Raw genomic sequence first — 26,744 nt, 5'->3', positions numbered from 1 at the left:
TTTTTAAGTAGACTTTATAGAATGTTTTAACATCTGGTAGAGCTAAACTTCACCTCATTAATCTTATTTTTCAGTGTTTTCCTAGCTGTTTTTTCTTACCTTTCCACATAAACTTTAGAATGAAAAAGAAACTTGCTGGTTATTATTTTCAGTGAGACAACATTAAATACATACTGATTTGGGAGAATGATATATTTATTTTATATCATCCTATTTAAGAACAAGGAATATTTTTCCAACTGTTCGAATCAATTTCTGAGTTTTACAAGAGGGCTTTAAAGTTTTCCTCATTTAAAATCGCACATTTGTTGTTATATTTGTTTCTAAGTATTTTGTCTTTTTGTTACCATTATAAACTGGAATATTCTCTTCTTTTATGCCTTGTGATAAGTTTTCTGTTTATAAGAACTGTGTATGTGAAAGTTACTGGTTTTTACATTAATTTTATATATTACTACAAATTAAGTAAAATTTTACATACTATTAAAATTTAAGAAGATTTATTTTTTGCTTTTCACTCTGATTCTTTTAGGTCAAGCAATTATATCTGCTTGATAGTTTTACTCTTGTTTTCTCTTGTCTGATTTCATTGTCTAATATCCTTAATACATTGTGAAACTGTAGTGAGTACACTGGCCATCATTCTTTGTGTATACATTTTACAGTGTTAGAACATATTCATGAATTCCTATTCGTTTTTAGTGGTTTTAATCAGGAACAGAAGTTAAATTTTGTCAGAGGCCTTTTCAAGGAGGTGATTGTAAGATTTTTCCCCCCCTGAGATATATTAATATGGTGAATTACATGATAGATTTTCTAAAATTGAACCACCCTTCTGTTCCTGGAATAAATGCCACCTGCTTAGAGTGTTAATTTTTTTTAATGTAATTATGCTTGGTAGTATTCTATTCAGAATTTTTGCAATGATATGTGAGTGGAATTAGTGGGGTTTTTTGGGAAGTAGTCTTTGTTAGATAGGTTTGCTTTCTAAAAATAATTTGGTCATTTACTTTATATGCTCTTGAAATTTTAAGTAGTATTGGAATTGTCTGATATTTGAAGGTTTGACAGAATTTCCCTATGCTATGATGGAGCATTTCTTTGGTACTATTTGTGTTTCTTCGATGAAAATTGGACTGTTTTATATCTCCAAAAGGATAAATTTTGGTATATTGTATTTTTCTAGGAAATTTTCCATTCAAATAGATTTTAAAATGTATTTGCATAAAGTTATACATGTAATCTCTTATGATTTAAAAAAAATCCTCTGTTTAAATGTGTTTTCCTCCTTGGCTTTTTATAGTATTTTTTTCTCCTTTTCTTGAACAGGTTAGCTAGTTGTTTTTCCTTTCTTTTTCCCCATAGAACCAATTTTGATTTTTTTTTAATTCTGAAGTTCTTCAGTTTTTTAACCCCATAATTTTCCTTATTTTTGTTATTTTCTTTAGCCTACTATTTTCCATTGTAATATTGTAGTTTTTTTCAATTTACCTATTTTTTTATTAACATGAGCATTTATGTTGTCTTTAAAAAAAGTTTTTTTAGGGGCGCCTGGGTGGCGCAGTCGGTTAAGCGTCCGACTTCAGCCAGGTCACGATCTCGCGGTCCGTGAGTTCGAGCCCCGCGTCGGGCTCTGGGCTGATGGCTCAGAGCCTGGAGCCTGTTTCCGATTCTGTGTCTCCCTCTCTCTCTGGCCCTCCCCCGTTCATGCTCTGTCTCTCTCTGTCCCAAAAATAAATAAATGTTGAAAAAAAAATTTTAAAAAAAAAAAAAAAAGTTTTTTTATATCTATTTTTGAGACACAGAGAGACAGAGCATCAGTGGAGGAGGGCCAGAGAGAGGGAGACAAAGAATCTGAAGCAGGTTCCAGGCTCTGAGCTGTCAGCACAGAGCCCAATGCAGGGCTCAGACTCACCAACGGCAAGATGGTGACCTGAGCAGAAGTTGGAAGCTCAACCCACTGAGCCACCCAGGTGCCCCTGTTATCTTTGTTTCCTTCAATCACTGTTTAAATAGTTTTTGATTTATTTACTAAGGCTTATATACCCTCACTTATTTTTTGTCTACTTGCCTTTTCTTGGACTGTTTTATTAAGTTATCCTGTCATTAGTGTGCCTGTGTTTATTTCTTGGCATTTCTTGTAGTTGGGTTTTATGTATTACTGAGAGCAGAGATAAAATTATTGTTTCTTTCTCATAAATTGTAGACTTCAGCAATATAAATTTTTCTTTGCCTTTTGGCCTGATTTCTACTGTGCCTGCTCCTTGCTTGTAATACTTGCCTGTTGTAACTTGGCATTTATAAATTTTTTAGCCTTCTTAATCATTTTTATTTTATTGAACTATAATTTACATATGGTGAAATGCTCAGATATTAAGTGTACTATCCAGTCTGTCTTGACAAATACATACCAAAACCTGGTACACTGCCATCACCCCATAGAGTTCTCTTGTGCCTGAGTTTGAGGTCCCCAAGACTACCTCTATATTTAAAGACTTGCTAGAAGTACTCACAGTACTAATCATATAGTCATATTCATGGCTAAGATTTATTGCAGTGATGTAGGAAGGATATACAGCTGGGTCATAATGAAAAAGACACAGGTGGAGTCTAGAGGAATGTGCAGTTTTCTTTATGCTCACTCTCCCCCCTGAGGGGACACATGTAGCTCACTCTTCCCTTAGCAGCAACAATGACGTGACACATGTGATGTTTCTGCCCATATAAGCCCATCAGAGACTCAGCCCCTAAGTTTTTGATTGTACAGCAATCATATAGGTACCCTTTGCCTTGCATGTACCAAAATTCCAGGCTCCCAGAAGGAAAGAAGGTATTCAGCATGTTGGAGAGAAAAGACTTCCTTCTGCAGTCAGAGTCCTTGGCTAGGCCTGAGAATTAAACTCATGTAAGACAGACTAACAGAAGAAAAGCATGCAAATTTTATTTAACATTTTTACATGCATATGGGGGGTCTTCATAAGGAAAATGAAGACCTTAAAGCATCAGTTTGGACTCAGAGGTTATATACTTTTTTAACAAAGAAATGATAAATATGTGGAAATGTGATAAGACAAAGGGATTTGGGCTAGAGATAGTCAATTGTGGGAAAATGACTAAGAAATAGATAGGGGGAAGTAATGGAAGATAAAGGTTATTTTAGTAGGGTTTTTTGTACAGGTCCTTTTCAGAGTGAACTTCAGTGTTCTGGTCATGCAAATGTTCTTTTTTTTTCTGGTACAGAGAGGGTGCTTTCTTCATGTGAAATTGGTTTTTTGTTCTGTTCTGTTTTGTTTTTTTCCAATTTCACAGATTTTTTCCCCAAACTTTTATTTAAATTTTAGTTAACATATATAATGTAGTATTGGTTTCAGGAGTAGAATTTAGTAATTCATCATTTAAGTATAACACCCAGTGCTCAAAACAGGTGCCCTCCTAATGCCCATCACCCATTTAACCTATTCCTCACCCACCTCCCCTTCATCAACCCTCAGTTTGTCCTCTGTAGTTAAGAGTCTCTCTTTTGGTTTGTTTCCCATTTTTCTCCCTTCCCCTATGTGTATTTGTTTTACTTCTTAAATTCCACATATGAGTGAAATCATACAGTATTTATCTTTCTCTGACTGACGTATTTCACTGAGTATAATACACTCTAATTCCATCCACGTTGTTGCAGACGGCAAGATTTCATTCTTTTGATGGCTGAGTAATATTCCATTGTATGTTTATACCATATCTTCTTAATCTACTCATCAGACTTTCATATAAAGTTTTATGACTGTTTTTAGATATAAAGGGAGGAGGTCAGAAAGCCCTTCTTGCATCTGTTGTTCCTCAAATTCCCTCATTCAAAATAATAAATATACCAAAGCAGAATATTTTGGAGAGAACCCCTCTCCAAAAGGGGAATATTTTGGAGAGAACCCCTCTCCAAAATGGGAATATTTTGGAGAGAACCCCCAGAGAATATTTTGTTCTGAACCCCTTCAAACATAAACCACGTTGTTTGGGCAGAAACGATTTAGGTGCAGTGAGTGCCACCTATCAGTTGGAGAAGGGTAGGAATCTCCTGAGATCCAAGTTTTCATATGCTAGCCAGGGTCCATTCTTGCAAGAACGCCTTGGTAGGGATCTCAGTTTCATGCCTTTGTTAACTTTCCTGTACAGTGTCCCTTCTCAGTCATTCTAGTGTATGTATTGAGGTATCTTATTTTTGTTTAATGTTGTGTTTCACTGATACTCATACTACTACTCATCAGATCATTACAACTGATCAACCTCCATTAACACATCAAAATGTCCAAATCCGTAGTTTACATATTTTACAAGTTCATTCTTGGTATGTTACTTTACAGAAGATACTTGCAAATGACATCATACCCAATAAAGAGCTAGCATACAAAATATATAAAGAACTTACAAAACTCAACAACCAAACAACAAATAACCCAAGTAAACAATGTGCAGAATACATGAACAGACATTTCTCCAAAGAAGACATCCAGTTGGCCTTTGGAGTCAGATCCAAAAAAAATATTGGTAGGACCATTGTGAAGGAGCCTTATTGCCTGTTTTCTCCTAGGAGTTTTATGGTTTAAGGCAGGTCTTACATTCAAATCTTTCATCCATTTTGAGTTTGTTTTGCATATGGGGTAAGATAGTGATCCAATTGCATTTTTTTTTGCGTGTAGCTATTCAGTTTTCTCAACATCATTTGCTGAAGAGACTGTCCTTTTGCCGTTGTATATTCTTACCTCCTTTGTTGTAAGTTAATTGCCATGTATGCATGGATTTATTAAGGAGCTTGCTATTATTTTCCATTGATTTATTTTTTTGTTTTTATGCCAATACCATACTGTTCTGATTATTATAGCTTGGAAGTATACTTTGAAATCAGAGAGCATGATACCTGTTAGCTTTGTTCTTCTTTCTCAAGATTGTTTTGGCTATTCAAGGTCTTTGTGGTTCCATATAAATTTTAGAATTATTCTAGTTTTATAAAAAAAATGTCATTGGAATTTTGATAGGGATTACTTTGAATCTGTAGATTGCTTTTGGTAAAATGGACATTTTAACTCTTAATTCTAACAATCCATGAGCATGGAATAATCGTTCCATTTATCTGTGTCTTCTCCATTTTTTTTCCAACAATGTATTATAGAGTTCAGTATGCAGGTCTTTCACCTCCATGGTTAAATTTATTCCTAGGTATCTTATTATTTTTTTCTGGTGCAGCTGTAAATGGGATTATTTTCATAATTTTTCTCTTATTGTTTATTGTCAATGTATAGAAATTCATATATTTGTGTATATTAGTTTTGTATCCTGCAACTTTATTGAATTCCTTTATTCTGTTTTAGTAGGGTCTTTAGGATTTTTTTATATATGGCAAACAGGTTTACTTCTTTCTTTCAAATTTGGATACCTTTTATTTCTTTTTCTTGTCTGATTGCTGTGGCTAAGAATTGCAAGACTATGCTGAATAAAAGTGAGACTAGTGGACAGCCTTGTTTTGTTCCTGATCTTAGCTTTCAGCTTTTCACCATTAATATGATTTTAGCTGTGGGTTAGTCATAAATGGACTTTATTATGTTAAGGTATGTTTCCTCTGTTTTTACTTTGTTGAGAATTTTTATCATAAATGGACGCTAAATTTTGTCAGATGATTTTTCTGCATCTGTTGGGATGATCATATCATTTTTATCTTTTATTTTGTTAATGCTATATCATATTGATTTGCAGATGTTGAGCCATCCTTGCATCCCTGGAATAAATCCCACTTGATCATGGTATTTGATCCTTTTAATATATTATTGAATTTGATTTGTTAATATATGTTTTTTTTAAAGAAGGGATAACAGTATTTAATGCACAATTTAAATTTTTTTACTTTTATTTATTTTTGAAGGAGAGAGAGACAGAGCACAAGTTGGGCAAGGGCAGAGAGAGAAGGAGACACAGAATCCAAAGCAGGCTCCAGGCTCTGAGCTGTCAGTACAGAGCCCAATGTGGGGCTCAAATTCATGAACTGTGAGATCATGACCTGAGCCAAAGTTGGACACTTAACTGACTGAGCCACCTAGGCACCCCTGGTTTGTTAATATTTTGTTGAGTATTTTTACATCTGTATTTATCAGGGATACTGGCCTGTAATTTTATTTTTTGTGGTGTGATTGTCTGGTTTTGATACAGAGTAATACTAGCCTTTTTAACTGAGTTTGGAATTGTTTCCTCCTCTTCATTTTTTTTGAAGGAGTTTGAGAAGGTTAAGTATTAATTCTTCTTTGATAGTTTGTTAGTATTCACCAGTGAAGCTGTCTACTCCTAGAGTTTTGTTTTTTGGGAGGTTTTTTATTACTGTTACGTTCCCTTTACTAATAATTGGTCTATTCAGAATTGCCTATTTCTTCATGTTTCACTCTTAGAAGATTATAAATTTCTAGGAACTTACTTCTAAGTTGTTCAGTTTGTTGATGTATAATTTTAATAGTGGTCTCTTATGATCCTTTATATTTCTGTGGTATTAGTTGTAAATTCTCATCTTTCATTTGTGATTCTATCTGCACCCTCTCTCTCTTTTTCTTGGTGAGTCTAGCTAAAGTTTTATCAGTTTTGTTTATTGTGTCAAAGGACTAGCTCTTAGTTTCATTGGTCTTTTCTATTGTTTTTTTAGTCCCTAATTTATTTCCATTATAATCCTTATTATTTCTTTTCTGGTAACTTTGGTCTATGTTTATACTTTTCAAGTTCTTTTAGTTGTAAAATTAGATTGTTTATTTGATACCTCTCTTGTTTCTTGAGATAGGGCTAAATTGCTAAAAAAAAAAAACAAAAAAACAAAAAAACAAAAAACAAAAAAAAAAAACCTTCCCTTTAAAACCACTTTTGCTGTATATCATAGATTTTGGTGTATCATAATTGTTTGCATTTTTTTTAATTTCTCCCCTGATTTCTTCTCTGAACTAGTTGCTGATCAGTAACATGTTTAATCTCCACATATTTGTAGTTTTCTAGTTTCTAGTAATAGACTTTAGTTTTATATCATTGTGTTAGAAAAAAAGGTTGATAAGATTTCAGTTTTCTTGAATTAGTGAGACTAGTTTTGTGGTTCAATATGTGATCAATTCTGGAGAATATTCTGTGTCCATTTGATAAGAATGTATATTCTGCTTTTGTATGGAATGTTTTGTATATATATATTAAGTCCATCAGGTATAATGTGTTATTTAAGGCTGATGTTACTTTATGGATTTTCTGTCTGGATGACCTATCCATGGGGTGTGAAAATCCCCTACTATATACTACTGTCAGTTTCCCAATTTAGGTCTGTTAATATTTGTTTTATGTATTTTGGTGCTTCTTTGATGGGTGTGTATATGTATAAATGTCATATTTCCTTGATGGATTGACTCTTTGATCATAATGTAGTGGCCTTCTGTATTTTATTATATTTTCATTTCAAAGTCTTTTTTTTGCATGGTTTTAAAAATTAATTAATTGTGTATTTATTTTTTATTTTTATTTATTTAATATAATTTATTGTCAAATTGGCTTTCATACAACACCCAGTGCTCATCCCAACAAGTGCCCTCCTCAATGCCCATCATCCTCATTCCCCTCTCCACTACCCCCCTTAACCCTCAGTTTGTTCTCTATATTTAAGAGACTCTTATGGTTTGTTTCCCTTCCTCCCTGTTTGTAACTTATTTTTCCCCCTTACCTTCCCCCATGGTCTTCAGCTAAGTTTCTCATGATCCACATATGAGTGAAAACATATGGTATCTGTCTTTGTATGACTTATTTCACTTAGCGTAATGCCCTCCAGTTCCATCCACATTGCTACAAATGGCATGATTTCCTTCTTTCTCTTTGCCAAGTAGTATTCCATTGTATATATAAACCGCATCTTCTTTATCCATTCATCAGTTGATGGACATTTGGGCTCTTTCCATAATTTTGCTATTGTTGAAAGTGCTTCTATAAACATTGGGGTACATGTGCCCCTATGCATCAGCACTCATATATCCCTTGGGTAAATTCCTAGCAGTGCTATTGCTAGGTCATAAGGTAGTTATGTTTTTAATTTTTTGAAGAACCTCCACACTGTTTTCCAGAGCGGCTGCACCAGTTTGCATTCCCAACAACAGTGCAAGATGGTTCCCATTTCTCCACATCCTCTCCAGCCATCTATAGTTGCCTGATTTGTTCATTTTAGTCTTTCTGACCTGTGTGAGGTGGTATCTCAGTGTGGCTTTGATTTGTATTTCCCTGCTGAGGAGTAACATTGAGCATTGCTTCATGTGTCTATTGGCCATTTGGATGTCTTCTTTGGAAAAGTGTCTATTCATGTCTTCTGCCCATTTCTTCACTGGATTATTTGTTTTTCAGGTGTGGGGTATGGTGAGTTCTTTGTAGATTTTGGATACTAGCCCTTTATCCAATGTGTCATTTGCAGATATCTTTTCCCATTCCATCGGTTGCCTTTTAGTTTTGTTGATTGTTTCCTTTGCAGTGCAGAAGCTTTTTATTTTCATGAGGTCCAATAGTTCATTTTGGCTCTTAATTTCCTTGCCTTTGAAGATGTGTCAAGTAAGAAACTGCTGTGGCTGAGGTCAAAGAGATTGTTGCCTGCTTTCTCCTCTAGGGTTTTGATGGTTTCCTGTCTCTGTTCAGGTCTTTCATCCATTTTGAGTTTATTTTTGTATGTGGTGTAAGAAAGTGGTCTAGTTTCATTCTTCTTCATGTTGGTGTCCAGTTCTCCCAGCACCATTTTTTTTATTTTTTTTATTTTTTTAATATTTATTTTTGAGAGAGAGAGAGCATGAGCAGGGGAGTGGCAGAGAGAGAGAGGGAGACACAGAATCCAAAGCAGGTGCAAGGCTCTGCGCTGTCAGAACAGAGCCTGATGCGGGGCTTGAACTTATGAAACATGAGATCATGACCTGAGCCTAAGTCGGACGCTTAACTGACTGAGCCACCCAAGCTTCCCTCCCAGCACCATTTGTTAAAGAGACTTTCTTCCATTGGATATTCTTTCCTGCTTTGTCAAAGATGAGTTGGCCATACATTCGTGTGCCCAGTTCTGGGTTCTCTATTCTATTTCACTGGTCTATGTGTCTGTTTTTGTGCCAATACCAAACTGTCTTGATGATTACAGCTTTGTAGTAGGGGCTAAAGTCTGGGATTGTGATGCCTCCCTCTTTGGTCTTCTTAATTATTACTTTGGCTATTCGGGGTCTCTTGTGGTTCCATACAAATTTTAGGATTGCTTGTTCTAACTTTGGGAAGAATGCTGGTGCAATTTTGATTGGGAATGCATTGAATGTGTAGATTGCTTTGGGTACCCTTGACATTTGAACAATATTTATTCTTCCAATCCATGAGCACCAAATGTTTTTTCATTTCTTTGTGTCTCCTTCAGTTTCTTTCATAAGCTTTCTATAGCTTTCAACACATAGGTTAGTTAGGTTTATTCTTAGGTATTTTATGCTTCTTGGTGCAAGTGTGAATGGGATCAGTTTCTTTATTTGTCTTTCTGTTGCTTCATTATTAGTGTATAAGAATGCAACCGATTCCTGTACATGGATTTTGTATCCTGCGACTTTGCTGAATTCATGTATCAGTTCTAGGAGACTTTCAGTGGAGTCTATCGGATTTTCTATGTGTAATATCATGTCATCTGCAAAAAGTGAAAGCTTGACATCATCTTTGCCAATTTTGATGCCTTTGATTTCCTTTTGTTGTCGGATTGCTGATGCTAGCACTTCCAACACTATGTCAAACAACAGCGGTGAGAGTGAACATCCCTGTCGTGTTCCTGATCTCAGGGAAAAAGCTCTCAGTTTTTCCCCACTGAGGGTGATGTTAGCTGTGGGCTTTTCATAAATGGCTTTTATGATGTTTAAGTATGTTCCTTCTATCCCGACTTTCTCGAGGGTTTTTATTAAGAAAGGATGCTGAATTTTGTCAAATGCTTTTTCTGCATCGATTGACAGATCATATGGTTATTTTCTATTATTGATGTGATGTATCACATTGATTGAATTGCAAATGTTGAATGAGCCGTGCAGCCCAGGAATGAATCCCACTTGTTCATGGTGAATAATTCTTTTTATATGCTGTTGAATTTCATTTGCTAGTGTCTTATTGAGATTTTTGCATCCATATTCATCAGGAATATGGGCCTGTAGTTCTCTTTTTTTGCTGGGTCTCTGTCTGGTTTAGGAATCAAAGTAATGCTGACTTCATAGAATGAGTCCAGAAGTTTGCCTTCCCTTTCTATTTTTTGGAAAAGCTTGAGAAGGATAGGTATTAACTCTGCTTTAAATGTCTGGTAGCCATCTGATCCAGGACTCTGACTTGTTGAAAGATTTTTGATAACAGATTCAATTCCTTCACTAGTTAATGGGTCTGTTCAAATTTTCTGTTTCTTCCTTTTGAGTTTTGGCAGTGTGTGGGTGTTTAGGAATTTGTCCATTTCTTCCAGGTTGTCCAGTTTGTTGGCATATAATTTTTCCTAATATTCCCTGATAATTTCTTTTGTTTCTGAGTGATTGGTTGTAATAAAGCCATTTTCATTCGTGATTTTATCTATTTGGGTCCTCTCTGTTTTCTTTTTGAGAATCCTGGCTAGAGGTTTATCAATTTTTTTTATTTTTTTCAAAAAACCAACTCTTAGTTTCAATGATCTGTTCTGTTGGGTTTTGCGGGGGGGTTGGATTCTATATTGTTTATTTCTGCTGTGATCTTTGTTATTTCTCTTCTGCTGGGTTTGGGGTTTCCTTGCTGTTCTGCTTCTAGTTCCTTTACGTGTACTGTTAGATTTTGTATTTGGGATTTTTCTTGTTCTGAGATAGGCCTGGATTGCAATGTATTTTCCTGTTAGTACTCTCTTTGCTCCATCCCAAAGGGTTTGGATTGTTGTGTTTTCATTTTCATTTGTTTCCATATATTTTTAAATTTCTTCTCTAATTGCCTGGTTGACCCATTCCTTCTTTAGTAGGGTGTGCTTTAACCTCCATGCATTTGGAGGTTTTCCAAACTTTTTCCTATGGTTGATTTCAAGTTTCATAGCATTGTGATCTGAAAGTGTGCCTGGTATGATCTTAATTCTTTTATATTTGTTGAGGGCTGTTTTATGACCCAGTATGTGATCTATCTTGGAGAATGTTCCTTGTGCACTCAAGAGGAAAGTATATTCTGCTGCTTTAGGGTGGAAAGTTTTAAATATATCTGTCAAGTCCATCTGGTCTAGTGTATCATTCAGGACCATTGTTTCTTTATGATTATCTGTCTAGATGATCTGCCCCTTGTTGTAAATGGAGTATTAAAGTCCCCTGAAATTACCACATTCTTACCAGTAAGATTTCTTATGCTTGTGATTGTTTTATATATTTGGGTGCTGCTGAATTTGGTGCATAGACATTTATAATTGTTAGCTCTTCCTGATGGATAGACCTCATAATTATTATATAATGCCTTTCTTCATCTCTTGTTACAACCTTTAATTTATTTTTTTAATATATGAAATTTATTGTCAAATTGATTTCCATACAACACCCAGTGCTCATCCCAAAAGATGCCCTCTTCAATGCCCACCCCCTACCCTTCCCTCCCTCCCACCCCCCCCCATCAACCCTCAGTTTGTTCTCAGTTTTTAAGAGTCTCTTATGCTTTGGCTCTTTCCCACTCTAACCTCTTTTTTTTTTTCCTTCCCCTCCCCCATGGGTTACTGTGAAGGTTCTCAGGATCCACATAAGAGTGAAAACATATGGTATCTGCCTTTCTCTGTATGGCTTATTTCACTTAGCATCACACTCTCCAGTTCCATCCACCTTGCTACAAAGGGCCATATTTCATTCTTTCTCATTGCCATGTAGTTCTCCATTGTGTATATAAACCACAATTTCTTTATCCATTCATCAGTTGATGGACATTTAGGCTCTTTCCATAATTTGGCTATTGTTGAGAGTGCTGCTGTAAACATTGGGGTACAAGTGCCCCTATGCATGAGTACTCCTGTATCCCTTGGGTAAATTCCTAGCAGTGCTATTGCTGGGTCATAGGGTAGATCTATTTTTAGGAACCTCCACACTATTTTCCAGAGCGGCTGTACCAGTTTGCATTCCCACCAACAGTGCAAGAGGGTTCCTGTTTCTCCACATCCTCTCCAGCATCTATAGTCTCCTGATTTGTTCATTTTGGCTACTCTGACTGGTGTGAGGTGGTATCTGAGTGTGGTTTTGATTTGTATTTCCCTGATGAGGAGCGACGTTGAGCATCTTTTCATGTGCCTGTTGGCCATCTGGAGGTCTTCTTTAGAGAAGTGTCTATTCATGTTTTCTGCCCATTTCTTCACTGGATTATTTGTTTTTTGGGTGTGGAGTTTGGTGAGCTCTTTATAGATTTTGGATACTAGCCCTTTGTCTGGTATGTCATTTGCAAATATCTTTTCCCATTCCATTGGTTGCCTTTTAGTTTTGTTGGTTGTTTCCTTTGCTGTGCAGAACCTTTTTATCTTCATGAGGTCCCAGTAGTTCATTTTTGCTTTTAATTCCCTTGCCTTTGGGGATGTGTCAAGTAAGAAATTGCTGTGGCTGAGGTCAGAGAGGTCTTTTCCTGATTTCTCCTCTAGTGTTTTGATGGTTTCCTGTCTCACATTCCGGTCCTTTATCCATTTTGAGTTTATTTTTGTGAATGGTGTAAGAAAGTGGTGTAGTTTCATTCTTCTGCATGTGGCTGTCCAGTTCTCCCAGCACCATTTGTCAAAGAGACATTGGATATTCTTTCCTGCTTTGTCAAAGATGAGTTGGCCATACTTTTGTGGGTCTAGTTCTGGGGTTTCTATTCTATTCCATTTGTCTGTGTGTCTGTTTTTGTGCCAATACCATGCTGTCTTGATGATTACAGCTTTGTAGTAGAGGTTGCAGCCTTTAATTTAAAGTCTAGTTTGTCTGATATAAGTATGGCTACTCCAGCTTTCTTTTGACTTCCAATAGCATGATGGATAGTTTGCCATCCCCTCACTTTCAATCTGAAGGTGTCCTCAGGTCTAAAATAAGTCTCTCATAGACAGCAAATAGATGGGTCTTGTTTTTTATCCATTCTGATACCCTATGTCTTTTGATTGGCACATTTAGTCCGTTTACATTCAGTGTTATTGAAAGATATGGGTTTAGAGTCGTTGTGATCTCTGTAGGTTTCATGCTTGTAGTGAGGTCTCTGGTACTTTGTGGTCCTTGCAACATTTCACTCACAGAATCCCCCGTAGGATCTCTTGTAGGGCTGGTTAAGTGGTGATGAATTCCTTCAGTTTTTGTTTAGGAAAACCTTTATCTCTCCATCTATTCTGAATGACAGGCTTGCTGGATAAAGGATTCTTGGCTGAATATTTTTCGTGTTCATCACATTGAAGATCTCCTGCCATTCCTTTCTGGTCTGCCAAGTTTCAGTAGATAAGTCTTCTACTACCCTTATGTGTCTACCTTTGTATGTTAAGGCCCATTTATCCCTAGCTGCTTTCAGAAATCTCTCTTTATCTTTGTATTTTGCCAGTTTGACTATGATATGTATGCAGATCGATTCAAGTTGCGTCTGAAGGAAGTTCTCTGTGACTCTTGGAGGTCTTTTCTTTTTTTTTAACGTTCATTTATTATTGAGAAACAGAAAGATACAGAGCATGAACATGGGAGGGGCAGAGAGAGAAGGGAAGACACAGAATCCAAAGCAAGCTCCAGGCTCTGAGCTATCAGCCCAGAACCCAACACGGGGCTCGAACTCACAAACTGTGAGATCATGGCCTGAGCTGAAGTTGGATGTTTAATGGACTGAGCCACCTAGGCGCCCCTGTGCCTCTTGGATTTCAGTGTCTGTTTCCTTCCCCAGATAGGGGAAGTTCTCAGCTATGATTTGTTCAAGTACATCTTCAGCCCCTTTCTCTCTCTCCTTCTTCTTCTGGAACTCCTATGATACAGATATTGTTCTGTTTCATTGAATCCCTTCATTCTCTAATTCTCCCCTCATGATCCAGAATTTTTTTCACTCTCTTTTTCTCAGCTTCCTCTTTTTCCATAATTTTATTTTCTAATCCACCTCTTCTCCCCACTGCCTCTTCAGTCCATGCTGTGACCACCTCCATTTTATTTTGCACCTCATTTATAGCATTTTTTAATTCATCATGACTATTTTTTAGTTCCTTGATCTCTGCAGCAATAGATTCTCTGCTGTCTTCTGTGCTTTTCTCAAGCCTAGTGATTAATCTTATGACTATTATTCTAAATTCTTGTTCAGTTATATTCCTTATATCTCTTTTGATCAGTTCTTTAGCTGTCATTTCTTCCTGGAATTTCTTTTGTGGAGAATTCTTCCGTTTTGTCATTTTGGCTAGTTTTCTGTCCCTTATGCATTTTAAAAGCTTGTTATGTGCTCTGCACCTGTAAGCACTGCTGTAGTAAAGGGGGGCGGTCATACACTGTCCAGGGTCTGGCCCTTCAAGCAGTGTTTTTTGGAGAGTTACTTGCTCTCTGTTGTGACTTTGGTTATTTTATTTCCCTACTGGCAGTGATTTTTTGGACCCTCCACCAGGTGTGCTTTGATTTGTTCCTTGAAGTAGCCCTGGAAAGGAAAACAAACAAACAAACAGAAAACAAAAACACACAAACACACAAATTTAAAAATAAGAAAAAAAGAAAAAACCACAAACACCAGCCAGAAGTAAAGATCAGGGTGGAGACAGTCCTGATGGAAGAGCACATACTAAGAGAGAAAGGACAGGGGCTGGGGAAAAAGAAAAAGTAAACATTGACCAAGCAGAGAGACTAAATGGCCTAATCCAGAGAGAGAGAGAGAGGGAGGGAGAGGGAGAAAGGGAGAGAGAGAAGGAGGCAGGGGGGAAAAGAAAAGAAGATAAAGTTTCATAGACAGAGAAACTATACAGCTTAATTATTCCAGAGAGAGTGAAAGGAAAGAAGGAGGTGTAGAACATGTGTCAAGAGAATGGATTAAATATGTCTGTTTAAACAAACCAACAACCAGAGTAACCAGACTAGAAGAGGGAAGAGATAAGAAGAAAAAGAAGGAAGAATATATCTATATAATGAGAATTGTCCAAGAATTAATCCAGGCCATGCAGCAGCGCTAGTCTGGAGGAGGAGGCCATCTGGTTCCTCAGCATCTCTCCTACCCCAGTAGATACCCAGTTACCCAGCGCAGAGGGGCATGGTTTTGTGTAGGTGGGTCCCACCTCCACTGTGGGCCCCACCGACTGATCCCTGAGGCCCCCGACTGATCCCTGAGGTGGTGGGGATAAAAATGGTGACTCCCGCCTCCCCAGTCTCTCTTCCACAGAGCCAGTGTCCCAAATCACCTCGTTAGAGCCATCCTCACTGTGCCACAGGTACAGACGAGGTGGTCTGTCTCACTCTGCTAACTCCCACACCCTGGCGCTTGCTGGGTGGGATTCAAACTCCCGCTCGGCATGCCCCAGTACTGGGAAGCGCAGCTCCACTCCACCCGATATATGATCCCTGGACAGGCTTTGTCCTGTCCTGCAGCATTCCAGGAGGGGATCCCTTTTTCCTACTGCAGACTGCGCCCCTGACCTAGCCACCGAGCCGAAGGCTGACTCCCCTCCTCCTCAGGTGCACGAACAGGGCAGCCAGCCCCAGTCTGGAGAAAGCCCAGCAGTTACAGATTGGATCTTTCCCCATCCCAGTCCAAGGTTTTCCTCTTGTCCAGATACAGTCCTATGCTTCCCAAGTTGCTCTTTCTCTTCCCTTTGTCTGTCCACAGAAGAGGATCCCTCCCCTCCATTCCTTTAATCTCTCCCAGTTCGCAGCCACACACCTCTGGCCCATCAGATTGTCCCCGTGTATCCCTGGCAGCGACTCAGTCTCTTTTCCTCCCAGACTCTTGGGGTTCAAAGTCCTTTGGCTTCAACACTTCTTTGTTTGAGAAATGTGGGAAGTTCAGATCCCCCTACTTCTCCACCATGTTGGCCCCCTCCTAATTATTTATTTTTAAATAGGCTCCATACCCAGCGTGGGGCTTGAAGTCATGACCCTGAGGTCAAGTCACTTGCTCTACTGACTGAGCCAGCCAGTTACCCTTAAAGTCTGTTTTGACTCTACTATAAGTAGAGCTACATCAGCTTTCTTTTTGTTTCAAAGAAACATGGAATATCTTATTCTGTCTGTCCTTCTTAAGTGAGTCTCTTATAGGCAATACATAGGCATGTCTCATTTTTTTATCCAGTCAACAGCCATTCTTTGTCTTTTGATTGGAGAATTTAGTCCATTTATGTTTAAAATAATTATTGATTGTAGAGTAGTTCTATTTTTAGTTTTTTGAGGAACCTCCATACTCTTCTCCAGAGTGGCTACACCAGTTTTCATTCCCACCAGCAGTGCAAGATGGTTCCCCTTTCTCTGCATCTTCGGTAACACCTGTTGTTTCTTGTGTTGTTAATGTAATTCTGACAGGTGTGAGCTAGTGCCTCATTGTGGTTTTGATTTTTATTTCCCTAATGATAAGTGATAGTGAGCATTGTTTTCTGTGTGTTAGCCATCTGGACGTCTTCTTTGGAAAAGGGCCTCTTCATGTCTTCTTTGTTTCCATGTCTTAACTGGGTTATTTGTTTTTTGGGTGTTGAGTTTGGTAAGTTCTTTATAGATTTTGGATACTAACTCTTATCAGCTGTGTTATTTGGAAATGTCTTCTCCCATTCCATAGGATGCCTTTTAGTTTTGTTGGTTGTTGCCTTCACTGGGCAGAAACTTTTTTATCTTGATGAAGTCCCATTAGTTCATTTTTGTTTTTGGTTCCCTTGCCTCTGGAGACATGTCTAGTAAGAAGTTGCTACCTCCAAGGTCAAAAGAGGTTGCTGCCTGTGTTCTCCTCTAGGATTTTAATAGTTTCTGTTTCACATTTAGGTCTTTCATCCATTTTGAATTTATTTTTGTGTATGGTATAAGAAAGTGGTTCAGTTTAATTTTTCTGCATTTCACCATTCAGTTTTCCCAACACCATTTGTTGAAGAGAGTGTCTTTTTTTCCACTGGATATTCTTTCCTGCTTTGTCAAAGATGAATTGACCATATAGTTGTGAGTCCATTTCTGGGTTTTCTGTTCGTATTCCATTGATCTGTGTGTCTGTTTTTGTGACACTACCATACTATCTTAATGACTACAGCTTTGGAGCATAGCTTGAAGTCTGGAATCGCGATGCCTCTAGTTTTGCTTTTCTTGTTCATGATTGCTTTGCTAATTCAGATTCTTTAGTGGTTCCATACATAGTTTAGGATTGTTTGTTCTCGCTCTGTGAAAATGCTAGTGGTGTTTTGATAGGGGTTGCATTAAATGTGTAGATTGCTTTGGATAGTATAGACATTTTGACATTGTTCCTCCAATCCATGAGCATGGAATTTTTTCCCATTTCTTTGTGTCCTTTCCATTTTCTTTCATAAGTGTTCTATAGTTTTTAAAGTACAGATCCTTTACCTCTTTGGTTAGGTTTATTCCTAGGAATCTTACTTTTTTTGGTGCAGTTGTAAGTGGGATTGACTCCTTGATTTCACTTTCTGCTGCTTCATTCACTTTCTGCTGTATAGAAATGCAACAGATTTCTGTACATTGATTTTATAATCTGGAACTTTGATGAATTCATATATCAGTTTGAGTAATATTTGGTGGAAACTTTTGGGTTTTCTGCATAGATCATGTTGTCTGCAGATAGTAAAAATTTGACTTCTTTCTTTCCTATTTGGATGCCTTTATTTCTTTTGTTGTCTGATTGCTGAGACTAAGACTTCCAGTATTGTGTTAATTAGGATTGGTGAGTATGGACTTCCCTTCTTGGTTCTGACCATAAAGGAAAAGCTCTGTTTTTCCTCAGCAAGGATGATATTATCTGTGGGTCTTTTGTATATGGCTTTTATGGTGTTGAGGTATGTTCCATGTATTCCTACTTTGTTGAGGGTTTTTATCAAGAATGGATGCTGTGTTTTGTGAAATGCTTTTTCTGCATCTGGTAAGAGGATCATGGGATGCCTGGGTGGTTCAGTTGGTTAAGCATCCAACTCTTGATTTCAGCTCAGGTCATGATCTCATGGTCTGTGAAACTGAGCCCCACATTGGGCTCTGCACTGAGGGTGCAGAGCCTTCTTGGGATTCTCTCGGCCTCCCTTTCTCTTGGCCCCTTCCCAGCTTTCTCTATCAAAATTAACAAATAAGCTCTTAAAAAAAGAAGATCGTATGCTTCTTATCCTTTCTTTTATTAATGTGGTGTATCACATTGATTGATTTGTGAATATTGAACCAGTCCTGCAGCCCAGAAATATATCCCACTTGATCATAGTAAATAATTCTTTTAGTACACTGTAGTTTCAATTTGCTAGTAACTTGTTAAGAATTTTTGCATCACTTTTCATCAGGAATATTGGCCTGTAGTTCTCCATTGTAGTGTGGTCTTTGTCTGGTTTTTGAATCAAGGTAATACCGGCCTCATAGGAGTTTGGAAGTTTTCCTTCTGTTTCAATTTTTTTTGGAACAATTTGAGAAGAATATATATTAACTCTTCTTAAATATATGGTAGAATTCCCCTGGGAAGCCATCTGGCCCTGCCTGGACTTATGTTTGTTGGCAGATTTTTGATTACAGATTCAGTTTCTTTGCTGGTTATGGGTCTGTTCACATTTTCTATTTCTTCCTGTTTTAGTTTTGGTAGTTTGTGAGTTTCTAGGAATTTGTCCATTTCTTCCAGATTGCCCAGTTGTTGGCGTATAATTTTTCATAGTAATCTCTTATAGTAGTTTGTGGTGTTGGTTGTGATTTCTCCTCTTTCATTTGTGACTTTATCTATTTGGGTCCTTTCTCTTTTCTTTTTGATAAGTCTGGCTAGGGGTTTATCAATATTGTTAATTCTTTTTTTTTTTTTTTTTTTTAATTTTTTTTTTTCAACGTTTATTTTTGGGACAGAGAGAGACAGAGCATGAACGGGGGAGGGTCAGAGAGAGAGGGAGACACAGAATCGGAAACAGGCTCCAGGCTCTGAGCCATCAGCCCAGAGCCCGACGCGGGGCTCAAACTCACGGACCGCGAGATCGTGACCTGGCTGAAGTCGGACGCTTAATCGACTGCGCCACCCAGGCGCCCCAATATTGTTAATTCTTTCAAAGAACCAGCTCTTTGTTTCATTTTGTTCTACTGTTTTTGGGGATTTTTGTTTATTTGTTGTGGGTTTTTTTTTTTTTTTTTGCTTCTATATCACTTATTTATGCTCTATTGTATATTATTTACCTTATTCTGCTGGCTTTAGGCTTTATTTGCTGTTCCTTTTCTAGCTCCTATAGGTGTAAGTTTAAGTTGTGTGTTTGGAGACTTTCCTTGCTCCTTCCCTCTTAGGACTACCTTTGCTGCAGCCCAAATGTTTTGGATTGTTGTGTTTTCATTTTCATTTGCTTCCATGTATGTTTAAATTTCTTCTCTAATTTCCTGGTTAACCCATTCATTCTTTTGTAGGATGTTCTTTAACCTCTATGTATTTGTGGTCTTTCCAAATTTTTTCTTGTGGTTGACTTGAAGTTTCATAGTGTCGTGATCTGAAAATATGCATGGTATGTTGTTGATCTTTTTGTACTTGTTGAGGTCTGATTTGTGACCCAGGATGTGATCTATTCTGGAGAATGTTCCATGTGTACTTGAGAAGAATGGTATTCTGCTGCTTTAGAAGAAATGTTCTGAATATATCTGTGAAGTCCATCCAGTACAGTGGGTCATGCCAAGCCATTGTTTCCTTGTTAATTTTTTGCTTAAGGTGATCTATTCATTGCCGTGAGTGGTATTAAAAATCTCCCATTATTATTTTCAGTGAGTTTCTTTATGTTTATTGTTAATTTATTTATATATTTGGGTGCTATCAAGTTGGGGGCATATATATTTATAGTTGTTATATCTTCTTGATGCGTGGGCCCCTTAATTATGATATAATGCCCTTCTTCATCTCTTGTTACAGTCTTTGTTTTAAAATCTGGTTTTTGTGATAGAAGTATGGCTACTCTGACTTCCTTTTGATCTCCATTATCATGATAGATGGTACTTCATCCCCTCACTTCCAGTCTGCAGGTATCTTCAGATATAAAATGAGTTTCTTGTAGGCAGCATATAGAAGATGGGTCTTGTTTTTTCAGCCATTCTAATACCCTGTGTCTTTTGATTGGAACATTTACTTCATTTACATTCAGAGTGATTACTGAAAGACATGCATTTAGTGCCATTGTGTTACCTGTAAAGTTGGTGTTTCTGGTGGTGTTCTCTATTCCTGTCTAGTCTTTGCTGCTTATGGTCTTTTCTTCCCCACTCAGAGAGCCCCCTTTAATATTTATTGCAGGGCTGGTTTAGTGGTCATGAACTCCTTTAGTTTTTGTTTATCTGGGAGACTTTTTGTCTTGCCTTCCATTCTGAATGACAGCCTTGCTTAATAAAGTATTTTTGGCTGCATATTTTTCCCATTCAATGTGTTGAATATATCCTGCCACTCCCTTCCGACTATCTAAGCTTCTGTGGACAAATCTGCTGTAAATCTTACCTGTCTTCCTTGTACATTAGGGATTTTTTTTTCCCTTGCCGCTTTCATGATTCTTTCCTTTTCTTTGTTTTGTGAATTTGACTACAATGTGTTTTGGTGATGGCCAGCTTTTGTTGAATTTAATGCAGGTTCTCTGTGCTTCTTGAATTATGATTTCTGTGTCCTTTCCCATATTAGGGAAATTTTCAGCTATAAGTTGCTCACATAAACCTTCTGCCCCTTTTCTGTCTTTTCATCTTCTGGGATTCCTAGGAAACGAATGTTATCCCATTTTAATAAATCACTGAGTTCCCTAAGTCAACCTTCATGATCCAATACCTTTGTTTCCCTATTCTTTTCAGCTTCATTATTTTCCATAACTTTATCTTCTGTATCACTGGGTTAGTCCTCTGCTTTGCCCATCCTTGTTGTCATTGCACCAGTTGGCTTTGTGTCTCAGTTAATAGCTTTTTTTGTTTCAGTCTGAATGGTTTTTAGTTCTTATATCTCTACAGTAATGGATTCTGTAGTGTCTTCTGTGATTTTCTTAAGCCCAGCTAGTATCCTTATAATTGTTGTTTAAATTCTGGTTCACACATCTTACCTATATCTATATTGAAATCCCTGGCTGCTGCTACTTGTTTTTTGGGGGTGAATTCCTCCATTTTGTCATTTTGTCTAGTTCAGTTTTTTGTGTGTGATTGTTAGGAAAGCCTGTTATATTCCTGCTCCTGAGAATAACGGCTATATTAAGAAGAGGTCCAAAAACAAAAACAGAAAAGAAGTCCTATACTGACTTGGGTCTGCTGCTTCAGGAGGTGTTTGGAGTGTGCATTCTACTTTTGTGTTTTCACTGCTCCTTCCCACAGGTCTGTCCTTTGCAAAGTTTTTCCTTGCCTTCAGAAGCAGGTGGGTGTATTTGGACCTTGTCAACTATGTTGCAAGTTTTAATTAAGTGTGTTTTTGTCTGCTTGATAAAGGAAGATAGATCATTTAAAAAAAAAAAAAGAAGAGGAAGAGGAAAAGGAAGAAGAAGCAGCAGCAGCAGCAGAAGCTGCTAGAGGGATCCTATTTCCCCTAGAGCTGAAGCTTTGCAGCACTCTGTGATCAATAGATTTAGTGCATGGGAGGGGTTTGTGCTGGTCCTCTGGCGGAGGGGTCTGCTGCACTGATTCTCAGACAGACTTGCCCTAGTGGAGATGCACCTGCAAGGTGCAAGAGTGTGGGACTTTGTGTAAGCAGCCCTGGCCTCCAGTTTTGGCATTATTTTGCTCACTGAAGTTGGTCAGGACTGATGGAGAAAGAGGGTGGAAATGTCATCACCCCACTGTCTTATCTCCAGAGCAGGGAGCTTGTTCCTGCCACTCTTCAGGAAGCCCTCACAGAAGAGGAAACATTCACCCTTTTGTGTCCCTGGCTTCTGTCAGATCCCTGCCTTCACTATGTCTGTGACTGAGCTGTCTGCCTACCATGCAGCCCAGTACTCCTGTCTTTTGTCTCAGTGGGTTTCCAAACGCCAAATTTCAGGCATCTGTGTTGCACATACCCACACTGCTCCTCTGAGGGAGGGTCTCACTGTGCTGTGGCCAGTGCTAGTTTGTCCCAGAAAATGCACATGCGACTATGCAGCAGTTCAGTTTATGGTAAAGCACAGCAAAAAACCAGCACCAAGGTGCTGCCCTCAGCCTGTGTCTTAATTCCTATGCTAGTGAACAGAGCAGTACTTTGGTGCCACAGCTTCTTTTGTCCCTGGAGAAGCCATGACAAACTGCCAAGTGTACTCCAAGAAGGGGTACTGTTTCTCCCCATGCAACCCAGGGGATCCTTAGACCATGCTGCCTGCTCCTGGGTCTCTGCCCTTCTTCCCTACCAGAATGCCACTAAGCTGACCAGGCACAACCCTGGCAATGCCACAGACTTCTAAAACTTCAGATTTTGTGCTCCACTGCCTATAAAAATTTGCAGTCATTGGTTTTGGGTATGAGTTTTTCTTGTGCAATTCCCTGCACGTGCTTTCACGCACTCTCTCCCTCTTTCTCTTCCCTCTGTGTGTGTGTATGTGTGTGTGTGTGTGTGTGTGTGTGTGTGTGTGTCACTCCTCTCTCCATGATCAGGTCTCCTTCTCCTCTGCAGCACCGACATTTCTTTTCTCCCCCAAATCCACTCTCTGCAGCTTCTACCTTCCAAAAGGTGGCCATTGTTCCATCTGTAGATGTGCAGTTTGTGCTCTCAGTCCTCAGATCAATTTCTTGAATGTTCAGAATGATTTGATATTTATCTAACTGTGTTTGAGGGACCAGGGCAAGCTTAGGGTCCCCCTACTCTTATACCATCTTACTTAACTCATCTCAATTTTTACTTTTTTTGTAACTTTTCATTTTGTTGATGTGTTTTCCTAAATTTTATTTAGTTGTACTAAATAAAAGCATTGTACTCCGTGCTGCTTGTAGTTTGCTAAAGTCCTTTAAGAGCGTTATTCTGAATTCTTTGTCAGACACTTTGTAGACCTCCATTTTTTAAGGGTTAGTCATTGGAGTTTTGTATTCCTTTGGTGGTGGTCACATTTCTTAGGTTATTCATAATCCTTGTGGCCTTGTGTCTGGCACTTCAGGAAGTAGGTACATCTTCCAGTCTTTGTAGACTGGGTTTGTCAGGAAAAGCCCTTCACCAGTTAGCCAGTCCAGAGTTTCTGGGTGGGCAGTCTGGTGCTGTCCACAAATGGGCTACTGCCGGTGGGCTGATCCAGTATCTGGATCAGCAGGTGTGAAGGCCTGGTATTTGGGTGCATGGGGGCCAGTCTAGTGCCTAGGTCTATAGGGATAGGTGTGGTACTTGAGTGGTGGTAATGGACCTTGGGACCTAGGTCTGTGAGGGTACTACTGGAGCCAGGTCTACAGGAGCCATCCAGCACCCTGGAGCACCGTGGTGGGCCCAGCAACAGGTCCATGGGTACTGGTCTGATACTGGGACAGGTCAGGAGCCTGGTTTCACAGGAGTGAGCCTAGAGACTGAAGCCATAGGTACTGGCCTGACCCTAGGGTTTTCTGGGAACCTGGACTATAGGAGGCTGACTATAACCTCAGTATGCAACATGGAGGTTGCATCTGTGGGGGCTGATATGGTCCTGAGGTGGGATGGGAATGTGGGTCCCCACGGCTGGTCTGGTGGTGAGGTAAGCCAGAAACCTGAATGTGTGGGAGCCAGGATGCAATTTAAGTCCATGGAGGCCAATCTGGTACTGAGGTTAGCTGGCAGCCTGAGTTCACAGGTGCCTATCTGGAACCTGGGTTTATGGGGACTAATTGGGAAGCTAGAGCCACAGGAGCCACCACAGTCATGGAACTGGTGAGCATTGGAGTGAGCCAGGAGCCTGGCTTTTGAGACCCTGTCAGGAGCTTGGTGCCATGGAGCTGGCTAGCATCAGAATGGACTGGGAATCTGCTGGATGGGAGCTGGATGGTGCCAGAGTGGATTGGGAGGGTAGGTTTATGGGAGCCATCCCACTGGGAGCCTGGGACTGTGGGAGGCACCTGGAGCAATCTGGTTCTTAAGATGGCGATTATATCTTCAGCATACAGGAAATCTAATGATAAGTGTATAATTCTACATATACATGCAGAGGTAAATAAATTGTACATAATGTATAATTTCAGGTATAGTGTTACATATGTATTCCATACAAGGACTTTATGTGCACCTTATTTTAATAATTGTTCAATTTATAAAATTCATATTCTAGCATTATAAATCTCTCCAGAAGAAAAAAAAAAGCCAAGAGGGAAAATGCTGTATATTGTAGTGATTTATGAGACTTTTTCCACCAGAAAGCCAAAAAAATTCAGCCATTCTCTGAACATACCTTGTAGTTTTATGCCATCCTACCTTTCTTCTTATTATTTTCCCTCCTCTGTCTGTTGAAATCTAATTTATCCTTTTGGTTCCTGACTGAGTGTTGCCAGTTCTAATAAGCCTACCAAGAGCTGACACCATGAATTAGCTTTTCTTTCTATATTTTTTTTCTTTCTTTCTTTCTATATTTTTGAGCTATCTTTACATTTCCCACATTCTGTTGTGTATTTTCAGTATTGTTTTAGGAAGCAGGTGTGACTCTCAGTTTCTAAATATGAATGAAAGTGGGTTAAAAACATTATTTCCAAGTTTGCTTAATGTTGCTACATGTAATACATAGAGAAGACTATTATATAAGAAATTTAAACTATAATGAAGAAATACTTATTTTTTATAGTATTAAATAATAACATTTACAGGAATTTAGAGCCACTTGTAAACCTCTCTCCAAACCTAGTCTGTAGGTATTCTGATAATTTGGATTAATCCTTTCCTTGTTTCAGTATAGTTCCTGTGAATACATTCTTTTTTTTTTAAATTTTTTTTTTTTTCAACGTTTATTTATTTTTGGGACAGAGAGAGACAGAGCATGAACGGGGGAGGGGCAGAGAGAGAGGGAGACACAGAACCGGAAACAGGCTCCAGGCTCTGAGCCATCAGCCCAGAGCCCGACGCGGGGCTCGAACTCACGGACCGCGAGATCGTGACCTGGCTGAAGTCGGACGCTTAACCGACTGCGCCACCCAGGCGCCCCTACATTCTTAATCACTATGTGCTGAAGCTTTGCCTTTTGAACTTGAGCTAAATGGGAAGTTAATGAACATATTCTTCTTTGACTTGCTTTTCTCTTTTCTTTCTTTTTCTTTTTTCTTTTCTTTTTTTTTTTTTCAAGGTGGTTGGGGGAAGGGGTAGGGAAAGAGGAAGAGAGAATCTTAAGCAGGCTCCATTCCTAGTGAAGAGCCCGACATGTGGCTCGATCTCACGACCCTGAGATCATGACCTGAGCCAAAATCTAGAGTCATACACTTAATCAACTGAGCCACCTGGGCACCCCAAATTTGCTTTTCATTGGTAAGTACTATGTTGGGATGTTTAGACTGCATGATTGCAGTTAATACCTACCATCGATTTGCAATATTCTGTTGTACAGATACATTGCAGTTTCCATTCCACTGTTGATTTTTGGGTGGTTTTTAGGTTTTCTGTATTACAAATAGTTATATTAAGTGTACTCATGGATATTTTCCTTGTTGCGTGTATGTATGTATTTTATTTGGATATATATCATGAAACCATTCTCACCATCATTCTATGAAAGAATTAGGATTTGGCCCTAATATCCACAGGCATATAACCATTTGGAGAAATGGAGCCACATCTTAATTACACTCTAAATATGTTCATTAGATGGTAAATAAACTAATAGAAAAATAGACATGGTATGACTTTCTTTAATTCAAATATGTAATCATAATTGCTATCAGTATTTGAGGCTGATTGAAAGGAAAATTAGGAGAAAGAAGTAATTCTATTATTTGCTTGATATCCACATTATTAGGTAACTTAACATTATAAAACCTTTCCTCTATCCCCAGAGTTGAATTGTGGAAGAGTGGACTTGTTGACATTCAACCAATTTGCAGTGCTCCTCTGGAAAAATTTCACTTTAAAGGTGGGTGAAGGCATCCATATAAAATGTTCATAAATTCCCGTTTGTTGCAGTTGAGGGGTATGTGTGTACATTCTTTTGAAAAAAGCAATTCCAAAGCTCTTCTAAATGTATAAAACTGGTTAATCAATAGTTTAGTATGACCTACTAGAAAGTTGGGAGGGGAGAAGAAGGGGTAGCACAAGATAGTCTAGGAAGCACTTGGCTGTTTCAGAGTGAAATTGGCAGAAGTTCAATATCATAGAGCTATCCATTTGCATTAAATGTGTATTCTCAGATTAATTAATACCATCTTTTTGTTCCTCTTCTAGAGGAGGCATTTCTTTAATTTAATATTGGAAGTCTTATCAGTACTGGTGTTCCCAACGAGATTTTGGTATTCCGTACAATTATTAATATAAAGGCTGTTGGACCTTACAATTTTACTTCTCAGCCCATCAGTACTCTGCCTCCTTTCTTCATAAATCCTGAAGACTGGGAATTGATTTATGTGCCTTCTAATATTAATTTGGTAAACGACATTGCTGAGAATGTGAAGAGGAATCTGAACAGCAGTGTAAAAGGTTAGAAATTAAAATTTTCTGTAAAACTTATTAAATCGCTTTTCAGTGGAGATAAAGTGGTGTTTTAAAAAAGAATAAAATCAGAGGAATCACTCTTGCTATTTTTC

The 26,744-nt window shown here is 38.4% G+C and overlaps 1 protein-coding gene across 1 annotated transcript in view; it reads left to right on the top strand.

Annotated features, from left to right (window-relative positions):
- The window catches only part of LOC123589299 (phospholipid-transporting ATPase ABCA3-like), a 70,478-nt gene that overhangs the window by 4,988 nt on the left and 38,746 nt on the right, over positions 1-26,744 (top strand). Inside the window, exon 2 of the mRNA XM_045461209.1 lies at positions 26,001-26,077. The gene's annotated coding sequence lies outside the window, so the exon portion shown is untranslated. The remainder of the gene's footprint in view (positions 1-26,000; positions 26,078-26,744) is intronic.

Source organism: Leopardus geoffroyi, chromosome E3, assembly GCF_018350155.1.
Source record: "Leopardus geoffroyi isolate Oge1 chromosome E3, O.geoffroyi_Oge1_pat1.0, whole genome shotgun sequence".
Classification (NCBI taxonomy): domain Eukaryota; kingdom Metazoa; phylum Chordata; class Mammalia; order Carnivora; family Felidae; genus Leopardus; species Leopardus geoffroyi.
The sequence above is the reverse complement of the archived record's forward strand: the minus strand, read 5'-3'. Positions and strand labels throughout refer to the sequence as shown.